The sequence below is a fragment of the Camponotus floridanus genome, unplaced genomic scaffold (genome assembly GCF_003227725.1).
Source record: "Camponotus floridanus strain SB8 unplaced genomic scaffold, Cflo_v7.5 scaffold110, whole genome shotgun sequence".
NCBI classification, from domain to species: Eukaryota; Metazoa; Arthropoda; class Insecta; order Hymenoptera; family Formicidae; genus Camponotus; species Camponotus floridanus.
This window is the reverse complement of record NW_020229227.1, coordinates 313,036-324,559: the sequence shown is the minus strand read 5'-3', so window position 1 is coordinate 324,559 and position 11,524 is coordinate 313,036.

Here is an 11,524-nt window from a genome sequence, read left to right as displayed (position 1 = left end):
TAAGAAAAAAAAGGTTTGTGTGTTATTATATATATATATATTATATATATTATATATATTATATTATATTATATACAGGGTGAGGCATCTAAAACAGGCCACCTGAATAACTCCGTTGGTAAGCCGAATATAAAAAAATTGTTCAGACAAAAGTTGTATGGTTTCAAGGGGGACATATGATGGTATCATTAGTTTAATCTTGAAGAGCCACCTGAAGGTCAGCTCCAACTTTTTAAATGGGACACCCTATATGCTTTCGCATATTCTTGTAGCTGATCTGAAGAGCTTTCCAAAACACTATAATTAAGTTAGTTTTCATTAAATACTTTCTAAGTTATGAGGCTTGAAATCATTTTTTAATTTTACATAAACCGTAAAATATCTTGTAAAATATTCATTTTTCGATTATTTTACCTTAATACTTTTATGTACAAAATAATGAGAAGAATCAATTGGTGTAAAGAAAACACATAATTGCTTCGAACAAAAAAATGTAATTTGCAATTAACAATTACATTTTTTTGTTCGAAGCAATTATGTGTTTTCTTTACACCAATTGATTCTTCTCATTATTTTGTACATAAAAGTATTAAGGTAAAATAATCGAAAAATGAATATTTTACAAGATATTTTACGGTTTATGTAAAATTAAAAAATGATTTCAAGCCTCATAACTTGGAAAGTATTTAATGAAAACTGACATAATTGTAGTGTTTTGGAAAGCTCTTGAGATGAGCTACAAGAATATGCAAAAGCATATAAGGTGTCCCATTTAAAAAGTTGGAGCTGACCTTCACGTGACCTTCGGGTGGCTCTTCAAGATTAAACTAATGACACCATCATATGTCCCCCTTGAAACCATACAACTTTTGTCTGAACAATTTTTTTGTATTCGGCTTACCAACGGAGTTATTCAGGTGGCCTGTTTTAGATGCCTCACTCTGTATACGGGACATTCTTTGTCAAAAAGGCCACCCCCTCTGTCCAAAAATTGAAGCAACCTAGAAAATTTTTCCGCGGGTCATTTTGAAGCTACACGTATGTAGTTTTTATTGAGCTGTGGCCTTTTCGGAAAAACCAAAATGACGGACCTCAAATTGGTATCAATACGCAATGGTACGGAGATACGAAACACGAACTATTGGTTTATAGTCAATAAAACCATTTCAATTCAAACTAATGTAAGAGTCGATGCGTCTTCTAAGCTGTAGGGATAAATTTGTATAAAAGTAAGGTATCCGCGAACCAACAAAAACCAATATGGCGGGGAAAATCATACAAATCCCAAAAATATCCGGAAAAACGCACTTTACGAAAAAAACGCCCCTCACCATTCTTCAATAGTTTTCAACGAGGAATACGATGATGTCCTTGGTTTTAACCTTGACTTCAAATGTCATTTTCAAGGTCATTTCAAGGACAACTGTTCTTTACTACAAAAAAAATCCGTATTCTGGACTGTATGAATGGACAGCACGTAAAATTTGACATCCAGATATGTATTCATTTGACAAAGTCAAAATGTCCTCCAGGGGGTCAACAAACAAAAACCAATATGGCGGGAAATTTCTCTGTTACTAGAAGAGCAAATACTAAGCATTTTCTGCATAAAATTCTACTCCTTTGGTAGCATAAGAAAATCGTTTAATAACTACCGTTTTTGGTTGTTGAATAGTAAACGAGTGGTTTTTTAAAATTTCGGATCCTGGTAATGCTGATGAGAATCTTATTATTAACAGTTGTCCTTGAAATGACCTTGAAAATGACATTTGGAGTCAAGATTAAAACCAAGCACATCATCGTATTCCTCGTTGAAAACTATTGAAGAATGGTGAGGGGCGTTTTTTTCGTAAAGTGCGTTTTTTCGGATATTTTTGAGATTTGTATGATTTTTCCCGCCATATTGGTTTTTGTTGGTTCGCGGATACCTTACTTTTATACAAATTTATCCCTACAGCTTAGAAGACGCATCGACTCTTACATTAGTTTGAATTGAAATAGTTTTATTGACTATAAACCAATATTTCGTGTTTCGTATCTCTGTACCATTGCGTATTGATACCAATTTGAGGTCCGCCATCTTGGTTTTTCCGAAAAGGCCACAGCTCAATAAAAACTACATACGTGTAGCTTCAAATTTTCCCGCGGAAAAATTTTCTAGGTTGCTTCAATTTTTGGACAGAGGGGGTGGCCTTTTTGACAAAGAATGTCCCATATATATATATATATATATATATATATATATATATATGTGCAGTGTTGTGCAAGGTACTTTATTTTCAGTACCTAGGTACAGCCCAGGTAGCAAGATGACGTCTAAAGACGTCTTAAAGACGTCTATGACATCATTAAGACGTTATTAAGACGTCATTTGACGTCATTCTGCTACTAGGGAGGTACAGGTACTCTGGAAAAAATGTACCGACATACAGATACAGATACTCTGCAAAAAATGTATTCATATTATGAAATACCTCTGCCTTGGTACATTTTTTCCAGAGTACCTGTACCTGTACCTCAGTGCTGAAAATAAAATACCTTGCACAATACTGTATATGTGTGTGTGTGTGTGTATATATAAAAGAATCTAAAAAGAAAACAATACATGTTATATATATATATATATATATATATATATATATATATAACATGTATTGTTTTCTTTTTAGATTATTTTCTTTTTTTTGTTAGAGTATTCTTTAAATTAAAGTCCTGTAAATAAAACATTTAATAAACGACATGATTGAATTTGCAGATTGGAAAAAGATATAAGAAAAGATGAAAGAAGAAAGGATGAGAAAAAAAGTGAGATGAGTATAGAAGAAGAATCAACTTATGAAGACGAAGAAAATGAAACAAAAGAGAAGGAAAAGAAGAAGAAAAGAGGAAGAACAAAATTAAAAGAAAGAAATAAAAAGTATGTATTTTTAAATATGTATATACAAAAAGTTTTAAAATTATTTCTATTTTGTAAATTTAATTTAATTTTTAATTGTTTTGTACAAGGGCCTCATTATGTACAAATATTTCTACATTACCTACATGGTATCATATTACCCACATGTTACCCACATGTCAAAATTCTCATGCAGCCTCATTGCTATAAATCGGTGAACTATAAGGCGTGAAAAATGGTCTCGTAAGCGAGAAATGACCCAATTTACGTTGCGTTCCATTTCATAATTATGTGCTAGTGTTGTGATGTGCAATGTATTAAGGAAACTTGTAAAAACGGACGGATACTAAGCTGTATAAGGAATAAACTTTAGAAAGTAACATTTTCCTCTCCTTTCGACAGCTGTCAAATCGCGTGTTTTTTCGCATTTTCAAGGCTTCATTTCGGACTCAATTTACGGCTATTTATAAATTGTGAAAGGAAAGGATTAGTATCCGTCCATTTTTACAGGTGTGCTGAAGAGATTGGTAGTCTTATTTCATTCAAATATGTTTTTATTTAGATGTCAGTCGCAATATAAATCTGGATGTCCTTTCTCGCTTATGACGTCACGATTTAAAGATGGCCGCGGTGACTACTCCGGAGCCTTAACTGATCAATTGAGAATGATTGGTATCAACAAAATATCTCATGATATCCAAATAAATGTAAATATTGATGGATTGCCATAGCTAAAAGTTCAAAAAGTGAACTTTATCCCTTTATTCTGGGAGAAATTTATCCAAAAATTTCCAGCCATTGTAATCGGAGCTTATCATGGATATGAAAAGCCTAACTCCTGTAATACATTTTTGAGAGAATTTATTGATGAATATAACATTTTACATCGAAGCGGATTTGACTATTGCAATCAAATTTTTACTGTTACAATTAGAGCTGTAATTTGTGACAGTTCAGCACACGATCTTTCGTCACATGTACAAAAGATCACAATGGCTACTTTGGATGTGGAAAATGTAGAGAAGAAGGAAATTATTACAATCATATTATTTTTTGAATTCGAGTGCAGCTTTAAGGTAGTTGTACCCCAAAATCAAAATGTTGAAAATTTGCTGATTTTTTTAGCAAAATTTATTTTTGTTGTAAACAACACGTACGTGAAATTTTGGATCGATTGCCCGTACAGTTTTCTAGATATTCGCAGTCAAAGTTCTTACTTTTCACAATGATTAACATAGGGCAAATGGCGTCGACAACGACAAAACGTGTATTTTTATTTTTTGTAAATGACGAAACATTGAAATTTACTCCAAAATTCGCACAAAACTAATTAAAACCTTTATGAAGAGGATATTTTTTTTGGGGAAGGGCCATCCATACAGTTGTAGAGTAATATTAATTCAAAAATTGACAATTATCTATTTTCGGGGTATCTCGATGAACAACTGCTGAAGGAATTGTACACGTGGCAACGTTGCCTGACCACCGCGCGGCGCGCGCGTGGTGCTCGATTCAAACCGAGATCGAAATATGGTTTGGTTACTAGAAAAAAGCAAATATGTTCATGTGAAAATATAAACGATTTATTTCAATAAATATATTTGTAATAACATTATTTAGATATATTTTGTCGCATTTTTAACAATTTCAATAAATATATTTGTAATAATATTCTTTATCTATTTTGATGCATTTTTAATAATTTCAATAAATTTTTGTATTATAGCAGCATTATTAGTAACGTGAGGTTTTTTGTTGTCCTTTTTTTCTGATAAAAAAGAAATAAGCGAGTTTTCCCCCATCTCTCGTATAAATTTCTTTTAACTGCTCAAAAGAAATATCAAGCGATGCAATTTTTCTTATCATATAATTAGATAAAATGGATTTAAATATAGATAGGTTATTACTTTGGAATGTATCACAGATTTGTCAATATAATCTGTTACTTTCATTTCGAATCTCTTTACATTTTTTAATATAAGGCTCACAGGAAAATTTGCAACAACTAATTGTTGTAATATTGATACATCAAATACAGCTTCATGATAATTTTCATTTTTGGAGTGATTTTCCAATAAATCTTTAGCTAATTTAGATAACGTACACATACCTTTTCCCTTACGATCAGGAAATTTTTGTCTAAATAACTGTAAACTATCACAAAACCCATAAACAATCGACTTAAAACAATCAATTAGCGAATATTTTATACATTCTCTTAAAAAAAAAATGATATATCGAAAGAAGCATTATGTGCTATCAATATACATTTTTTACTTTTACCTACTTTACATAAAAATGCATAAAACGCTTGTAATGCATCCACCATAGACAACGTAAGTAATTTTTCATTTCGTAAATATAGTTCTCTTCCGATATTGTGTAAGCCATTGATTTCAGAAGCAAACTTATCTACATCTTGAGTGGGCGTTACATAAACCGAAAATACATTTTCTTGAACTATAGCAGCAAGTTGTAAAATATCTGAATTTTTCTTTCGGCCTGAAGTTTCTAAATCAAATACAACCATCTTATAATCTTCTTTTAAATCTGTATTTTCAATTACTTCATTGAGACTAGATTTTTCATTGTTGCTACGTTTTTCAAAAGCTACATTAGACTTATAAGTAATACCTTCCTCTTTTTCATTGACTACTCGCAATTTTTCTCTTTCTTGTCTCAGTCATTTCTTCTCTGCTTAGACGTTGTATATGAGATTTTATAGATTTGGTTACGTTAATTTTATCTAATTTATTACAATGATTTAGCATGTGACTAGTGATTGGAAGATTGATTGATTCTTTTAAATCTTTCAAGTACATATTTCCATCATTCTTTACTAAAACAGCACTAGCTACTCGAATATGGCCAGATGTACTTGTATGTAACTTTTATTTTTTGGAAATTTTCGTGTAACTGTATGGTTAAAGGCTTCATTAGCTTGACTAGAAGCAGAAATGCAATATTTAAATGCATTATCAGCATAAACAGAAAAAATTTTCCTTTAAGTCTTCATAAAACTGTTCATTTGTGATAGTAAATTTTGGTTTATACAGCTCAGCATTATTGCCAGAAACTTTTTTGCACCAACGACCGCAATTTTCATGTTTGTTATATAGATGATCAGGAATACAGCGGACGTTATTGCCTAATTCTATACTATTGCCTTTATTTTGCGCAATGGCATAGCTAAAGCATTTTTTTATGTGCGATATAAATCCTTTTTTTCTTAACTGGCTATGTTTACATTGCAGACCATAAATTTTTTTTGAAAAATTTTTTTTCACATGGTTCATATCTGCTAATTTATAAATTGCACTTTCTTTATTTTTTTTTATTAACGGCAGGCATTAGAGAACTATCTTCATTTCCAAACACTAATTTCACTTCCAAATTAGCTCTTTTAAATATTACTATCAGCAATAAGATCGGAACCGGCATCAGCTTCCATTGCTTTTACACTGCCAGTGAAACTTAGTCGGCAATCGTGTTTATCTTCGCTCGTCCCAGGCTGCACAAACGGCATTTTCTCTTACGTGTTACGATAATCTAATATTTTTTTGTGATAAGAACTATTATTGCCCCGTATCCAATTCAAGTTGTCGTAACTTTTACCGTTTCCGCGTTTTCGACTAACCCATATCGTAAAAAACAATGACATTGACAATGTTGCCTATAGTTTTGGTCAAAATCTTTGATTGTTATTATTATTATCAGCTGCAATTGCTTCATTATATTGAGGAAAAATTCTTCTTGACTACTTTAGACTATATTCAAATTCATTGATGAATATGAAATGTAATAAAAATTAGTATTTTTTTATACGAAGACTACTTTGAACTATTTTCAAATTCATCGATGAAATTCTGAAACGTGCAGTAATTGATATATAAAAAAAATTTGTGAAATGTTATTTACATTTCCTTTCGCAATTCCTCAATATTTCGAAGGACCAACTTTCTTTCTGTTAAAGCAGCTTTTCTACAGGAATTCTTGCTGCTGCTTCAATTCGCTGGACCAATTTCTTGTTCATATTTTCGGAAAATTTTTGTTGAAATTGTTGGAATATCCAAACAAGCAAGAATTTTATTGAGCTCTGTACAACCCACTCCTGCATTCAAGCTACCTATAATCAAATTTATCATGTATAAGTCTAACTTCTTTTAAATTCCCATACGTATTAATATCGTTTGAATCCTGTCTAAATTTTTTTGCAGGGATGTAAATGAACATTATTAATTACCTAGAACTGCATTTGTTGTAACATTATTATGTACTTTATCTTTAATATAAACTCGAGCATCTTCAGCGACAAGATGAAATTCTCCGGTGTCAACTCGAGTTAATGTTTGACATTGGTCACACTTTACCATAAAAGTGGAAAGTAAACCTCGCTTAATTTCTTTTTCAATTCTTTGGAGTGACAAATGTAACTTGCATTCTTTACACTTGAGGTTTTGGGTGGCACCCGATTGACCACGTCGCCAATTGGCCAATTCAAAATAGGACTCTGATTGGTTAATCGTTGCTGGTTACCCTAGGCACAGGTCGATATAATTGGCTGTGGTCAATCGCAACGTGGTCAAACGGGACGCTCCCGAGGTTTTTTGCCAAAACTTGAATGTCAACGATCCTGTTTCCTATGCAAACATTAGACGGTTCAATTTCTCCGGAGATTGCATTATGCTTTTTCTTCCAATTTGAGCACATGCAGCTGCTACTTTTTCTCTCCTTTTGAGTTCTTTTTTTTTTATAAATCTCCCCTTAGGATTTCTTGTAACCGATGACATTTTGCATGAGCGACGCGACGGTAGAGGTTATATAATGATTTGAGAAAAATAAATATCCAACCTATAATTGAATTAAGAGAACGCGACGTTGCCACGTCTAAACTTTTCATTTTCACTACGTGGAGCATTAGTAAATTAATTTTTGTTCATGTTATTATAATTTTGTATTACCGTGTAAATAGTTTTAATACGAATTGTATTTCTCCTATTAAGATTTTTAGTGTACAAATTATATATATTTTGCACTTTTTATGTCATTTTCTACATTGACTGGTGCAGTCGGGGTACAACTACCTTAAGAACAGATGAAAATTTCATTAAATGTATTGATGAAAATCATCATTCTGGAACATCATTATTTGAAGAAGCAGATTTAGGGGTGGTCTCGCAATTCCCACTTGATTATATGCACTTTGTTTGTCTCGGAGCTGTAAAAAAAATCTTACAAAAGGTAACAAAAGGATCTCATAAATATATTAAGTTTTTCTGCTAAAATGATATCTGTTAAAAGAAATATCTGTAAATTTAAAAATCATAGCAAAATGGATTCCATCTGAATTTGCTAGAAAAACTCGGGAATTAGAATATCTTGATCGATGGAAAGCGACTGAATTGAGATTATTTTTATTGTATGTAGGTCCAGTTGTTCTTCAAAATTATTTATCAAAGTGATGATGTAGAGTAGCGAGGATAAGGAGTGGATGAAATAAGTTTTATCACAGATTCATTGAACTGTATTTTAATATTCAGTAACTGTACGAGAAGAGTCATGAAGCATGAAAAATATATAAGAAACGAAAGAATTTAAAACATAGAATACATAGTGTAGAGAGAGAGGTTATACATTGCTCAATCTAACACAAAGAAATATTTCATCCATTTTATTTCTCTACACTGTGCAATCAGGATTCTTTGTCACAAAACAGATTGCAAAGATAATAATAAATATGCTACAGATTTATTGGAATATTTTATAGGGAAATGTACTGAATTATATGGTACCAATTTTTTGATATATAATATCCATAATTTAATTCATTTAGCCAGTGATGTTTTAAAATTTGATCATCTTGATTCATTCAGTTCTTTTTCATTTGAGATTTACTTATATAATATTTAAAAAACATTAAAAAGGCAGAAAAACCTTTACAACAGCTGCACAATAGAATTTTAGAACGTATTGCATGTAATTTTGAAAAAAAGAAAAATTTATTTTTCGAAAAACCTACAGTGACATGTAAAAATCATAAAATATCGAAAGAACTTGGTATCACCTCATATAATATTACATTTTAATAAATTTACACTATCAATAATGAATAAAGCAGATCAATATTGTTATTTGCAAGATAGGACTATCGTACGCATTAAAAATATTTGTTTAGATCATGATGAAAAATCTATTTTAATTGGAGAATTATTGATGAATTTTGTAGCTTTTTCAAATTATCCTATTGATTCAAAAGAACTTGATATTGCAGTCGGAATCAATGGTCTCAACAGACAATTATCAATGCAAATAACGTTAGCAAAAAGGCTGTATGTATTCCATATAACAAATCTTATTGTTTTTTGCCCTTGCTACATCTAATTGATTATTATTTTCAATCCACAGTATAAAAAATAATGATCTAAAATTAGGAATTTAAAACTTTATTATTATATTATTATAAATTAGTATTAATTATACTTAATTATACTTATATTATAGTATTAATTAGTATTACTATATTATTTTTACTGATTAACATAATATATATACAATATATATGTAACATAATATATACGAGATGTGTTCACAAAAAAGGGGACTTTTTATTTTTCTCGAAAAATATTTATTCATCAATATCTATTTTGTCCCCTTCAAAGTAATCCCCCTTAGATATTATACACTTGTGCCAGCGCTTTTTCCAATCCTCGAAGCACTTTTGATATGCGCTTTTTGGTATGGTCTCGAGCTTTTTCAGTGATGCGGTCTTTGCTCTTCTGGCCGCTTCCATTGGAATGATTGGGCTTTGGTTTCGACGTCATAGCCATATACCCATGATTCGTTCACCAGTTATGACCCTTTTGAGCAAATCTGGATCGTCGTTGACGGCATTCAACGCACGGACAGCTCCTGAGCAATGTCTACGCGACGTTGTTTTTGGTCGAAATTCAGCAATTTCGGAACAAACTTCGCCGCCACATGTTGCATACCCAAAACACCCGAAAAAATTGCATGGCATGAGCCAACCGATATGCCGACATCCTCAGCAACTTCTCTAATAGTGATTCGACGATTCTCCATAATAATTTTCTTCACTGCTTTGACGTTGTCATCGGTTGTTGACGTGCTGGGCGTCCAGGGCGGACATCGTCATTAACATCTTCTCGACCTTCTGTGAAGAGCTTGTACCACTTGTAAACATTTTTTTTTGCTCAGAGTAGACTCGCCAAATGCCACAGTCAACATTTCAAGTACGTCAGAGCACTTAATTTTATTTTTCACACAAAATTTAATACAGATTCTTTGATCCATTTTTTTCGATAGCAAAAAATCGCCAAGCACACCAAAACACACTAACCCTTATATCTGTGAAAAACAAACCAAACATGCAAAACAGCTGATAATGTCAATATATGTTGGGGACATGTGTACCCACATAACAAAAAAAAATTCGAAAATCGAATGTACGTAGCCCACGAAATTTGAAAAGTCACCTTTTTTTTTGAATACACTTCGTATAACAATACCCTAACAGCACATGATATCATTCGAATATTCTATACTCATACGTTACAGATGTAATATACGTTACAGATGTAATATACTGTGTCACATCCGGCGATCCATAGATCCCTAGATCTTTAGATCTAGCAGAAAGATCTAGCAGAAAGATTTTTTTCTTTTCTCACTATCCTTCATCCAATAAGCTACAAGCACAAACTAACATGAAACCAAGAGAGATACACTTATACGTCACCTATAATAAAATGCGAATCTGAGAGAGATATATATATGAATCATCTATACGAGCGAGATAGACTTATATGTAATACTTAGGAAAGACAAAGATCGATATAAGGAAGTCCTTTTAAATATAAGCTTATTTATTATAAATTATATAAAATATAATGTAAAATATATCTAAAAGATTAAAGAGAATCTATTTATGTAAAAATAAAAATATTTTTAATAATTAAATAATTATTGTAATTCTTTGAAAAGGGTTATTTATCGTAATTTATTATAATGTACCCAGCAAACCAAAAATTGCAGCTACATTGCCGCAACATTGCTGCAATATTGTAATATTGCTGTAATATTTGCAATATTCTGTGTTTGCTGGGTATGTAAGACACGACCTTGCAAGCAATGCATTCGGAAAATCAACTAATATGTATTCTTAGAAAAACTTTCTCTTAAAGACTACCCAAGAAATTCGCAAAAATCCGTTTCATAGCTAAAGAATTTGTTCTTAAAACTCCGTCATAAATTACCCCTACCATTCATTTTAAAGTGTATAAAAACTCTTCCAACAACGGAAAGAGCAGCTTAGTTCATTCTCATTCTCCTTCTCAACCTCATTCTCATAGATTCACTCTAGACTTAAATACTCTAAACTTTAAAACTCTCACTCAAATTCTTACTCGTACTGTAAACTGCTAGACCAAGTCAAGTCAGAATAAAGAATTTAAATTTTAAACAAAGTATATTTCTTTAATCATCGTCAGTAAAGGAAACCCAACTCAAAGCAGTTAATTATCCCAGGGTTTTTCCCCTTAATCGAAGAAGAAGACCCATAACTAAGACGTTCTGTCGAACTCGGAAAACTGTTGGAAAAACCTGCCTCAC